Below are 12,837 nucleotides of genomic sequence, written 5' to 3'. Positions count from 1 at the left end.
GAATCAGTGAGATGGCTCTGAGCAGTGTGAGAGGGACTGATTTCAGCACTGCTTTCTAAAAGAAGAGTAGGAGGAATAATTATTTGGTGTTGCGCTGTGGGATTTTCCTCTCCTGCTTGCTGCAATGACTACTCTTTGTTGTAATTTGTCCTGTCTTACGTCCTGGAGCAGAAAAGCTGCCTGAGGAAGAGTTTATCTGCAGGGGGGTTTTAATGTTTATCCCTTTTAATCCAAATAAACAGTGTCCTTGTTTTGTTTGTTTTGCAAAAGTTTTGGAAATGAATAAATTGCAATGAGGAATGGCTCTGACTGGGTTTGAATCACACTGCAGCATTATTATGTGTTGCTTCATTTGCATCATGGGAGAGGAACAATCTCTATTCCAGAAGTGCAGCTAAATCACAGGTAGTCTCAAAACAATTTTCAGCTTTGCCAAATATATTTATGCATCAGCTGCTCTATTTAAACAATTCCTTTGACTCCATTCTCCATCTGCCATGTCTGCTGATGCTTCCTTAGAGCACAGAGATGCTGGGAATAGGAATGAGTTAATCTTTACAGGAGGGAGCATGCAGATTTGGAGAGCAGGGCAGCAATGCTACATCAGCTACGGAGGGGGCAGCAAAGAAGAGCTGTAACAGTTAATGCCTCACTGTGCAGCTGTGAGCAAGGAACAGAAAGAATGTGGTTTTCTCACACTTTCCTCAGGTTTGGCTTTAATTGGGAACTGAATTACAGCTCCTCTGCAAAGTGCTGTGGAACTGGAGGGGAAGTGAGGCTGTGTGACACCTGAGTGCTGCTGTAATAGGAGCAGTGGTCAGTACAGTGTCTGTGCAGGTGTGTGACACCTGAGTGTTGCTGTGATGGGCTGGCAGTGGTCAGTACAGTGTCTGTGCAGGTGTGTGACAGGTACCTGAGTGTTGCTGTGATGGGCTGGCAGTGGTCAGTACAGTGCCTGTGCAGGTGTGTGACACCTGAGTGTTGCTGTGATGGGCTGGCAGTGGTCAGTACAGTGCCTGTGCAGGTGTGTGACAGGTACCTGAGTGTTGCTGTGATGGGCTGGCTGTGGTCAGTACAGAGCCTGTGTCTCAAGACATCTGAGGAAATGACAATTTACGGAAGCTGCTGTCCCCAGTTTAACTGGCACCCTTAGAGGATGCAGGTCTTCAGTGTGAAATCTGAGCTGCGTTGTTTCCCTGCCCTCCTGAACTTGTTTTTCTGATATTGAACCACTTTGTCTCTCATGTCTGCGCCCTGAAACTCTCGGGTCACAGATGTTTCAAAGTGATGAACAGAAGCTGCTCAATCCCCGGCCTTATTTCCAGCACCACAGTGTGACAATCTGATTTAGCTTTCCAGGTCAAACAATTCTTTTCAGCTGGCTGCACTAACCATCCTGGGCACAGTTGTTACCTCGTGTCAAGGCTTTGTCTTGCTGATGCCTTTTGTTTGTTAGGCAAGGCTGGTGGAGGCAGGGAGGACATGGCCCCACCAGGCTGTGACTATTGTGTGTCATATATGTTTGCTGTCACAAAGGGACACCGAGGTGCTCAAACTCTTCCAGTACAGTGTCATTAATACAGCCAGGTGGGATGTGATGTGCCCAGGGGGAAAGACTGCAGGAACAATCACTTCATGGAGGTACTTCTGGAGAAGAGAGGACTGAGAAAATGCTCTAGAAGCTCAAAAAAAACAAAAAGAAAAAATGCAAAGAGCCAAATATAAATCTTTCTTAGAGGAGAGCAAAGATTCCTTCTGGACTTAAAATAATTGGAGCAGTGCAGTCAGATATTGGCCAAGGTTCTGAATTGCAAATATGGGTAGCACTGGCTTTACTGGCAGGAAAACCAGAATAAACCGAGTTACTATTGCTTCCATAGTACCTCAGTCTAAACAGCATCCCCTGGTTTCTGTGCAAGCTTAATAATGTTCCTGTTTATTAAAAATGGAAAAATATTGTGTTCTGCTGCCTTTTCCTGGAAAACTTAATATGCATTTAAAAATCCAGCACTGTCCAAATCTCTGTAATGCTTGTAGAGGCCTTTCTTAATATCTCATTAACAGGTTCAGACCTAATGAAGAGATGCAGTTTCTGCTGTTTCTCTATCACCAGGAGAATTAAGAGTGCTTCAGGCTTTCTTGGCTCATGAGCTGCTTTAACTGGGAGGGGGTGGTGGGTTGATTTTGGGGTTTGCTTGGTGTGCTGCATGCAGTCCTACTGCTTACAGGAACCCATGGGGAAAAAAACACATCTTTACACTGCACTGTTGCTCTGAGAATTTTTATTTCCTTCTGAATTTGTGTCTTGTCCCTGAGTTTTCTGTAAAGAGGGGACTGAGCCAAGTCTCCCTGCACTGGAATCATTATGCAAAGTAATTCTAATACTGGTCCTGATTCTCTAAATTTTGTGTTTACCTATTTGTATCATTAACTTGAATCCTTTCCTCCAGACAAAAAAATGAGGTGTTTGGAGCTGCTGTTTCAGCCCCAGCTTTTTAGCAGGCCCTCGTTACAAGCACTCCTTGTGCAGATGGAGGAAAAACGTGGAATTCCACTTTTCCATGCCTGCATTGGCAGTTGCTAAATGGAAATCCACAATCAAGCACTGTTCAATTCCCAAAACTCTGCACAATCTGTTAGCCACTGCACTTTTAATACTCATTGATGAAATAACATTTTCTTGAATATTTTTGGACTAAACAGTTCATTGATAGTCCATCCCTGTGCTTTGCACTGATGGCAAAGTCACCTGGGAGCCTCCATGAGCTTACAGAGTTTCTTCCCTACAGTTCCAAGGTACAATTCAGAGGGCTGTAAACGCTTGGAGTGATGCTCTTCCTTTAAAGCACGATAAAAAATGTTTTATGTGTACATACACACACACACACAAACAAAGGTTTTATTTAAGACACATGCAGAGCTTGGGCACCCTAAACATGCCATATATAAAGTAGTGTAATTTTTCACATATGGTCCTCATTATGTTCAATTCCAGAGCTGATAAACTTTATCAGGATATAGACAAACTGCATTGTAGTCAGTGATTGTTCCCCAAAATTCTGAAGTCCAGGCATTTTGGAGGCTCCCATGAAAACAAGAAGATGTGCTTTCTGCCTTTCTCCTAAATTAGGCTTTATTAAATGAAAGGACTTTAATCCTGAGGTGCAAAACCAACGTGGGAGGACAAGGTTTCTTCAGCATCTGGTTTTCCAAAAACCAAGGAAATTTTGGCTAAAATTAGGGGCCAGCTTTCCTTCTCTTTGCCTTTGGAGAACGTGGCAGCTGAGTGGGATGGTGGTAAATTGGGAATTAATGAACACATCGATTGGTTGTTTTGGCACTCAATTAGTGAAGATAAAATGTCATTTTTTGGGTCAATGGCAAGAGCTGCAAAGATCTCAGGATCCTAGTGGGCAAATTAACAGACAGGTGCCTGAACAGGGGGAAATTAGAAATAAAAAATGTCCAAATAACTAAAATAAATGAGAGATCTACAATGCAAGGGATTGTACTGCGCTGCACAGTACTTTTTTTCTGAGACTATAGTTTTGGGCTGTATCTGGAAGAAATAAAGTATTTCCTTCACCATTTTAGCTGAGGATATAAAAAAATGGACTTAGGTCTCAAGTGCTTATTACTCAGCAACTCTCATTAAGATTTTTACACAACGCTTTAATAAAATTTTGAAACCTAATATAAAATTGCCAGTCAATTTTTTATTAAGTATCTGAATTGAACAAAATTTATATCTGTGAGTAGTTTCACCATTTTCCTTTGGAGAAATAATTCCCCAAAAAGAAGACATTTAAAAGGGAGCAAATTGAATAATAGCTTATGATGGAAGTACAAAAAGGAGTGGGGAGGGAAGAGAAAGTCTAGGTTACAAAATCGAAAGTGTTTTGTATAAAAATCGATATTAAAATAATTAGAATAGACCAAACACCTTTAGCATTGTGCCTTTATATTATGATTGTAAAGTGACTGGGGATTACTTGAGGGATGGAACTAGAAGTGAAACCTACCACTGAATAATGGAATTAAATCCCGTTTTCATTTTCAAAATCTGAAACCAACATACAGTGGTTACTTTTCCTCTCAGGCGCTTAAAAGTCAATAATTGCTTTTTATCTGAGCAACTTCCCAGGAAAATCTAGAAGTTCAAAGGGAGATGACTGAAGGCAGTGGAAGAACTAAACCAAGCTCACAGAGAGGTTTTGCCCTGGTTTTATTCTCTGAGAGGAAGCAATGCCACTCTTTGCTGTGCATAAATAAAAAGTCAGGCATGCCCTGTAGGAAGCAAGAGAGGATCAGTTTAACACCATTGTTTATGATTTTAATGACAGACCCCCGAGATGTGGTACAGATCATTGGAATTCCACACTCTGCTCCCTGTTCTGTGTCACTGTGCTCCTCAGAGGGTCTGGAGACTCAAAATTCTTCATTTCCATTTTAATTTATTTTCTTCTGTATTTTTTCCTCCCCAAAAACTGTGATCAGAAGTTAGAAAATCGTTTTTGCTTCCATTCATCATTTTGTGCTTTAAGTGTCATGGCCTTGGACATTTTGTTTTCCTGTTGCTCACAGACAACTGTTGCTGAGACCATCCTGACTGTGTGTGGTCTGTTCCATCCCCGGAACGCTCCTGGCAGGACATGCAGGTGACCTATGCTCTTTGTGTATTCCAAAGCTGGCAGCAGAGCCTGGAAAATTGCCATTTTCAGGGGCAGGGAGGTATTAAAGGCTGCCATGAAGAAAAGCCCTCTTAAAACCAGGCTGGTCAGGAGCAGAATTGGTGCTGACACAACCAGAAAATGGGAGTCTAGAGCCCTGGTGACACCAAGGGGATTTCCTGTGGCAATCTCTGTTCTTTGAGGGGGAGCAAAGGAATTGAGCAGGAAAGCCTTGGAATCTGTGCTGTGTATGTCCCTGGAAACCCCACCAATCTCCTTTAATGTTTCTGGTTGTCTGGATTGATTTGTACAATACACCTATTCCTAATTCTGAGGTCCTAAGGTGAAAATATGGCACTGTAGCAGCAGTTGGGTGTAGGTGGAAGACAGGTTGGAGGAAATCAGGGGTTTTTCACCATTGTAGTGGCATAAACCCTATAAATGACAGCACTGATTGCAGCCTTACAAGCCGTGTAACTCTGTGAAAACAGCTTAAGGCATTAGACAAATGTAGCAGCTATTAAATGAGCAAGATAAGAATCAGGCTATCATTTTATCTCTGTGTATGCATGTAATCTTGGAGCCTTCTGTGGCTATTAACGAGCAGCTCTGGCTATTAGTTTATTCCAGATGTATTTTAAAAATCAGCCTGTGAAATGCAAGCCAATAAACTCCAAATGGCTGTCAGTGGTGACTGAGTTATTTTATCTCCCAGCATGCAGGCATGGAGCAGGTGATGGATTTTCCAAGGAAACTCAGGCATTGTAATTCCATTACCGTGCCAAGCACTGTAATTGTTCAGGGCACTACAACGATGTCCCATTTCCCCTCTGCGCTTGTTCCTACATCCCCAAATTAATCCTGGTTGTGGCCAAAGTGCAGCTCTGGTGGCACCCTTGCAATTTTCCTGCCAGCATGCCTCCAGTGGTGCTGTCAGCTGGATAATCCATGCTGGGATCCAACATTTATGTGCTGTTGTTTGGGTGACGTATGGAAGCAATGCATCACTGCAGGATTGCCTGGTGAAATATCCCAGAGGCTGCCGAGCTTTGTGAGGGGGAAAGGAATTAAAATCCTTTTTAGATGGGAGAAAGTTTAGTTATTTATAGGAGCTGGAAAGAAAGGAGGGAAGGGGGGGAGTGGGGTGAGGAGGGGAATATGATATAGGAGTGTTTTGTCTTTGAGAAGTACCTAAATCAACAGGAGCTGCAGGTGTTTATTAAGTCCAAAAATTAGGGAAGGGAATTTCCATATTTCCAGCACTGTGCCCTTCCCTCCCCTGGAACTGCTGGAAGAGTGATTTAAGGCATTATTTGGAACCAGGGGACTCAAAAGCTCTACTTTCACTTGTCCCGTGTCAGCTCCTGCAAGTAGAACAGACACTTTGTCTTCTGACCTACTCATGCTATTTGTGGCCCCCACTAATGACAGAATTAGATGGTTAATTATTAGAATTGCACTAGAGTATTCATCTATTTTTATGCTAATAGAGCATTAATATTAATTTTTATTTAATGCTGGATAGCCATGCACTGGAAGGCCACAGTAAATAAATTCAAGTCTGGAGCCCTGATGGAGTTTGACAAATTACACAAAGTTCAGACATGTGGAGTCACTGTCGAGCTTTTTATGACTCAGGTCCTTTTTGAACCTCAACTGTGGAGAATCCCCTGGGATCACCTGAAAAACCTGGCACAACAGGGGCTTTTTGTTCCCCTCACAGAAATTGTGTGAGCAGAGATGGGGCTGTCTGGTGGTATCTCAGTATTTCCTCCCTTTTTTTCCAAAGAAAGCTGTGTACAGAGACCTTTGATTTCATATTTTAGATTTCTGGTTGCTTTTTAGCTCAGTGCCAGCAGTCTGCCTGCTCTGGTGGCATCCATCCATAAGAGTCCCAAAGCATCCAGGTTTAGGAGGATTTCTGCACCTCTGTTCACAGATAAGACGTATTTGGGGATGGAGAAAGTGTAAACATGTGATTATTAGACATTGATAAGCAGCAAATAAATAAGAATACATTGAGAAGACTCTCATGGCTCCTAAGGTGCAGAGACTGCACCTTAAAATCACAGGGAGTCTTGTCATTCTTCCCCTGCCTACCAAAATTACTCTTCATTTCTCCTCTTCTCATTCCTAACAGGCTGTAAAAGTCTCTCTCTCTGTGCTTTTCATTCTGAGCCACAAAGTGGAAAAGCCTTTCAGCCTCACTCCCTCTCCATTTCAGGTGATTACAGTGTTGACTGTGCTCAGGTTTCTTTTCTGGCTGTCTCAGATAGTCCTGGTTTCTATTTCCAGCTTTTGATCACTAATTCTGTCCTGGGGAAATGCCTGTCTGTGCTGCAGCCCCTCGGATTAATGTGGTTTGCACTAATCAGGACCCAGGTGATGGGAAACAGACTTTGTTATGTGATGAGCCATCCCTTCAGAACAGCAGGACGCCTTGGATTTCTTTTGGAAGAGAAAAACTGGCCAGAAAACTGTTTGGGAAATTAGTAGGGTACCTTGAAATTCTATTTGGAAGCCTTCTGAGGTTTAATCTTACTTTTAGGGTCAAGAAACATCTCTTTATGGCTAAACAGGCTATAAAGCTGGGAAGTTCTCATTCTGTATTACTGCAACTGATGTGCTGCTCTTACCTGGTTTTGGTGCTGACTGACAGGAGAAATGGGAAAATATGGAAAATTAAGAACGAATCAAAGTTCGAATGAATCAAAGTTTCCATCCCGCTCAGCTCTGCTCCAGAATTGACACAAAAGGCCTGGAGACTTGAAAATAAGCTGTGAAAAATGTCATATGAACTGTGAGTGTAATGCACCTACAAGTTTGGGCCTGGATGTTGTTTATTTTGGTTAACGATTTTGTTTAAAAAAACCTTGAGTGTGTAACTTGGCTTTTTCCCTTCAGTTCTTGATTCTTTCATCATCCCATTGACATTAGGGGAGTTTTGAGAGCAGGGTTGGATGGGAGAGATTTGTTGGTATAAAGGAAAAGCATTTCTTAGAGAAACTTATTTCCAGTGATGAGGTTGTGTTTTCTGCTGCCTCATCCCACCTTTATTCACTGTGAACTGAAACAACATCCCTTGGATAGGGAGGGCACTCATAACTTTCACCCAGAGAGATTATGCTTGTTCTTAGTTCGTTACCATATACTGGGGAGTTTGTAATTTGATTTAAATTTCGTATTAATTTCAGTCTCAGGAAGGAGTACACAGTAGCTGGAGGTGCCTGGGAGGTTGCACTGGGAGCCTCTTTGGAGCAGGGCGTGTGTCCTTCAGCTGTGGGCTGGGTTACTGTCCTGGAACAAGGATATTTACTCAAAATTCCTGGTATTTCCAGTGTAGCCCAGGAATGAAATCTGCTAATTAGTGGGATGAAATAAGCTGATTAATATTCTGTTTATAATCCTTATGCCGGGGTATGCCTTGTCCCATCAGAGCTCTGGGGGTGCTGCTGCCATGCCAAAAATATTGCCTGTGCTTGATTTTCCTCCATACTCAGCCTCCTTCCTCTGCCTCTGCCTTCCTTTGTGTCCTTCCCTTCCCCCTTTTCTTATCCAATAGGACAAAAGTGAAAGGAGTATGAACAAATCCTCACCTTGCACTACACCTGCAAAGCAAATCCCATTTAGGGCAAGCTCTTCCGGAACGTTATCTTGTGGACGACGGGGTTCTATTTGTTAGCGATGTTCAGAAGGCCCCGTGGGAAGGCACGGCGCAACCGCACGGCCGGGAGGCGGCCCGCAGCTGAGAGGCAGCTATGCGTGAGGAGAGAGCCAGCTGAGTGACAGCTAGGCGTGAGACTGTGATTGGCTGCAGGGACACGAGGACAGCGCATGAACGGGAAGCTGATTGGATGACAGGATGCGTGGACAGCAGTGCGGCCGCTGAGCCGGCCAATGGGTGCCCTTCTCCTGTTGCGGTCTGGTGGCGTGACGCGGGGCTGGCTCTGCCCCGGCGCCGGTCCGGGAGCCGGCTGCTCCCAGGAGCCGCGCAGCGTGGCGTGCCGCTGCAGGGCTCGTGCTCCGCGGCACCGGTCGTTAAGCGTCGAGGTGTTCAGGAGTGAGACGCTTGACTCAGCCAATATATCAAGCGGCAATTCAATTTATTAATTAATATGGTAACGTATGAGCAAAGACAGCGCTGGGTATAGTGGTGGGGGTTTTCCCCTCCGCACACCTGTTGTTGGGCTTGCTGGTATTTATTGATCATATTCATGCATATTCATAAGATTTTCCCAGTTTCTGCGTGAGCTTTTGGCAGTTTCCATTTCTACCTTTAACATCACAATTCTATACTCCAGGACTGTAAATCTGTGATGGTGATGTTTGGTTCCTTTCCAGTTTCTATACCCTATTGTGTATATCCCAGGATGTGTGTCCAGATGGTGGCCAACTTCTATTTTCTGGGATCATTAATCTATGGTAGTGATGTCCAGCTTCCCCTTTCGAAGTCACTAATCAGCAATCTTGATGTCCATCTTCCTTCTGCAGGAGCTTGAGATAGGGTCAAGGTTCCCTTTCTGTTTAAATCCTTTGTACATTCTAAAGCTACAGTTTAAAATCCTTAGTACTAAGCAACATTCTAAGGTTTTAATTCAAAAGTCCTTATTCCAAAACAGCTTAAGACTTACACATTCTAAAACTGTAGTTTAATATCCTTAATACTAAGCAATATTCTAAAGTTATAATTCAAAAGTTCTTGTTACAAAACAGCTTAAGACTTATAATTGTTATTCGCAAACAAAAGATGGGCTCAAAAGCCTTCTTCCATGCTTTCCTCGGTTGTTTATTAGAACTCATCTTTATAGCTGTCCCATGGTGGTGTTCCACACATTTCATAACCACAACTGCACAGGTTGCCTTTACCTGACACGAATCACAACTTTGTATTTCAGAGAGGGCAGGAGCAAGGACAAGGGAGAGGTCTTCTGCATAGGAGAACAGAGGAGTTATTACTCTAGGGATTCTGGAGGCAAAAGACAAAAAAAAAAAAAAAAAATAGGGGTGCAGCACCTTAAAAATGTGTGAGGTTCAAAGGGAGGGTACAAATTGTTAACCAATAGGGGATATCTTGGGGAGGAGTAAAAGCTAGAGTTCACAAAAGCATCGTCCAGTGAGGGTGGCGTGGGGTGGGGTGGGAATTGGGTCACATGGACTAATGGGACTTTGGGGATTTCCGGGGGGGATTTTGGAGCAGGAGGTTGGCTCAAGTGAAGATTGACAGTTTGGTAGAGCAAGGGTAAAGAACGTTCTACCACAAGAGGCAGGTGTTCTGGTACGACAGGCAACTGGGTAGGAGGGTATAACTTGGGCTAAACCAGCCACCTAGGGGGAAAACGGGAGCAAACTGTTAAAGAGAAAATGCACTAAAACAGTTATGTCCGGTGGAAATTAAAGGTATAAAAAGGGGGCAGTTTCTGCAATAGAGATCTTCATCCGATGCATAAGGAGGTCTGTGTGGCTTTGTTCCCCACTGATATATTATTTCAGAGTTTCTGTCCTTTGTTTTGGCTCCTGAATGGGATCCCTGCTCAGGTTTTGGCAGCACAACAGAGACACATTCCTGCTTGTGGTAATCCCTGGAAAGCTGCAGGAATGATTTGTTCAGCATCCACCTCTTCCCAGTATTTTTGGTGACATGACAATTCTGCAGAGCTCCTGGAGAATGTCACTATGAGAAGGAGCAGGCTTAGAAGCTTAAGTGGAGATTTTGGAGGCTGTTCCTTGTGGCTGAATTGTCCTGTAGGTATGAATGCACAAAATAAAACTGAGATGTGTTTGATTAAGGGATGGCTCGGTTGAATATTAAATTCTCTGAGTGCAGGAACTCGAGTGACTGAGAAGGAACTCTTTAAATCCACAGCACTCTGCATTACTTACAGGAGAAAATAAGGCTGGTTTTGGTTGGCTTTTTTTTTTTTTTTTTAATGATTCAATACAAAATTCCAGTTTCTTTCTATTGATTTTCCTTGCAAAAATTATTTCCATGAAAAAGCTGGGGTTTCCAGGGTATTTAGCATGTCCTTAAACTGGAGTCTGGTCACATATTTTCAGCCTAGGCAACTGTTTTGTGAAAATTATCTTAACATGCTCCCAGTCTTGCAGGACTTTTTTTATAAGTCATTCAGTAAAGCTTTTTAAAAGGATGAGACACATACTTTGTGGATATGGAGTTAGGCTGTCTCAGGATATGCTGGATTTAACCAGGTTCATGTATAGGTGTAGCTGAGAAATCCCTCTTGTGAATTTTCCTTGTGAAAAATCCCTCTCCAACCTCCCTATAAACCCCCTTATGTGCCAGAACCTGCTTGGTCATGGTCTCAGCCACCCAAATATCTACAGCACCCTCTCACTGCTGTCCCTGGGTACTGATGAGTGAAATGTTCTTCCCACCTCTTTGTGGAAGCTCGATGAGCCCAAAGCGAGATTGGGGCATCCAAGAGTTAGAGAAAATAAATGTGTTTTTGGCATGGAAGGGAAGGAGGTTTTATTGCAGGGAAATCTGAGCCAGCTCCTAAAAAGTCAGCCCAAATTGGCATTAAACCTAGGCAGGATGTTTCAGTGAAATGTGAATTTTAATCTCAGTGAGAGAAGATAGTCAAAGACTTAAGATTCAAAGAAAAAAAAGGCAAACAAACTGTTACATAATAATTTCTTCTGCCATCAAGAAAACATCGGGGTTCTGTGTTTGACTTCTGGAGAGAACTTGTGCATAATGCACTCTTTTGAAGGCACAGGACAAGTGGTTCTGGTTTTGTGCAAGTTTCCGATGGTAATTAAGCACCTTTAAAGAACTGCTCACAATTAAAGTGTCAGTGCTTTCTTGAATAGTCTTAATTTCAGCAAGCTTTTCATGCTGGATTCATGGGGAATATTAAAAGGCACTTCATCATCCCTGGAAATTTATGCATGGGATAGAAGGCCAGAATCAAAAGGGAAGATGAGGAACTGCAGTCATAGGAGCCAGAAGAAGAGATTTCTCAAGAGTTACCTCAAAAGCAGCAAAATATGCACACGTTAATAGAAGTTCAGATAAATATCTGCCATTAGCTAATTTGGGGCTCAGTGACTACATGGCTAAAAGTGCAGAAACCCTGCACGTATTTTATGGGAGCCAAACATAGTGATAGAATATTTTAAAATGGCTTTTCTTTGTGCCAAGTCAAATGTTCTCATTTGTCTTGGAGGTACCTCAGTGTCTGCTTTGTGGTTTTTTTTTCCCTAGGTGTGGGATTTGTTTTTTGTTTGGTGCTTTCCCTTTGTATTTTTAGTTCACTTCCTCCCCAAATGTTAAACAGATGCTGATGTGAATGGTAGCCTGGTATATTAATTACTGCACATAATGAATCTCAGAAAATGTAATAAAGGCCTAATTGGTGTCAATAAAAGTAACACTGACAAATGCCTGTGTGTGTAATGTAGGCAATGTTCAGCATCACACAAGCAGGAGAACAAACAACCCCCTCCCTTGGGGAATACCCTGCCTTTGGATTTCCTCGGGAAGCAAGGCTGAATGCTAAATCAGACAGGGAACAGCAGAAACACAGGTGCTCATCAGCCCTGGTGGCTGCTCAGGTTTGATTTTATTGATTTCTGCCCAGCAGAGGTTGTTTGAAGCTCAGGAGAATTTGAGCTGTGGCAGTGGGACATGGAAACAAAGGGTGGTGGCACTTTGGCTGCTGTATTTCTGTCCTGCTCCAAAAAGGATCTGTCGGGGTGGTGTTGTTGTAATTTCATATCATCCTGTTTTCTTTCTCCAAATTCAGGACTTCTGTCCAGTGTGGAAAAGGCAGAAATGACCGAGAAGGAGGATCCAAGAATGAGAAAAGATGGAAAAACACAGATTTGGGTTATTTTATAGATTTCCTCTCTCCTGCTCTCCAGATCCTCATTTACTGACAGGTCCTATTTCCATTGCTTTGCCAAAAAGCTGCTTTTTTTTTTTTTTTTTTTTTTCCTCTCCCTGATTTATCATCACCCAGCTGCCTGGACAGTCTTACACTTGTGCTCATCAGTCCTGGGGTTTGCCAATAACTTAAGCACAAATGAACAATGTTAATGTAAAAATAAAGTTATCCCCTATCCCAACATAAATATCAGCAGTAATTAAATTGTCCCTAAAATTAGTCCAAATCTTACTCAAAGCTTGGGGTTTTATTTATTTTCT

At 42.8% G+C, this 12,837-nt stretch overlaps 1 long non-coding RNA gene across 1 annotated transcript; it reads left to right on the top strand.

Annotated features, from left to right (window-relative positions):
- The first annotated feature begins 8,622 nt into the window (after positions 1-8,622).
- LOC128800993 (uncharacterized) lies at positions 8,623-12,530 on the top strand. Its single transcript, XR_008435108.1, has 2 exons — positions 8,623-8,788; positions 12,437-12,530. It is a non-coding gene; the product is annotated as an uncharacterized LOC128800993 (long non-coding RNA).
- The last annotated feature ends 307 nt before the right edge of the window (positions 12,531-12,837 follow it).

Source organism: Vidua chalybeata, chromosome 28 (assembly GCF_026979565.1).
Source record: "Vidua chalybeata isolate OUT-0048 chromosome 28, bVidCha1 merged haplotype, whole genome shotgun sequence".
Taxonomy (NCBI): Eukaryota; Metazoa; Chordata; class Aves; order Passeriformes; family Viduidae; genus Vidua; species Vidua chalybeata.
The sequence above is the reverse complement of the archived record's forward strand: the minus strand, read 5'-3'. Positions and strand labels throughout refer to the sequence as shown.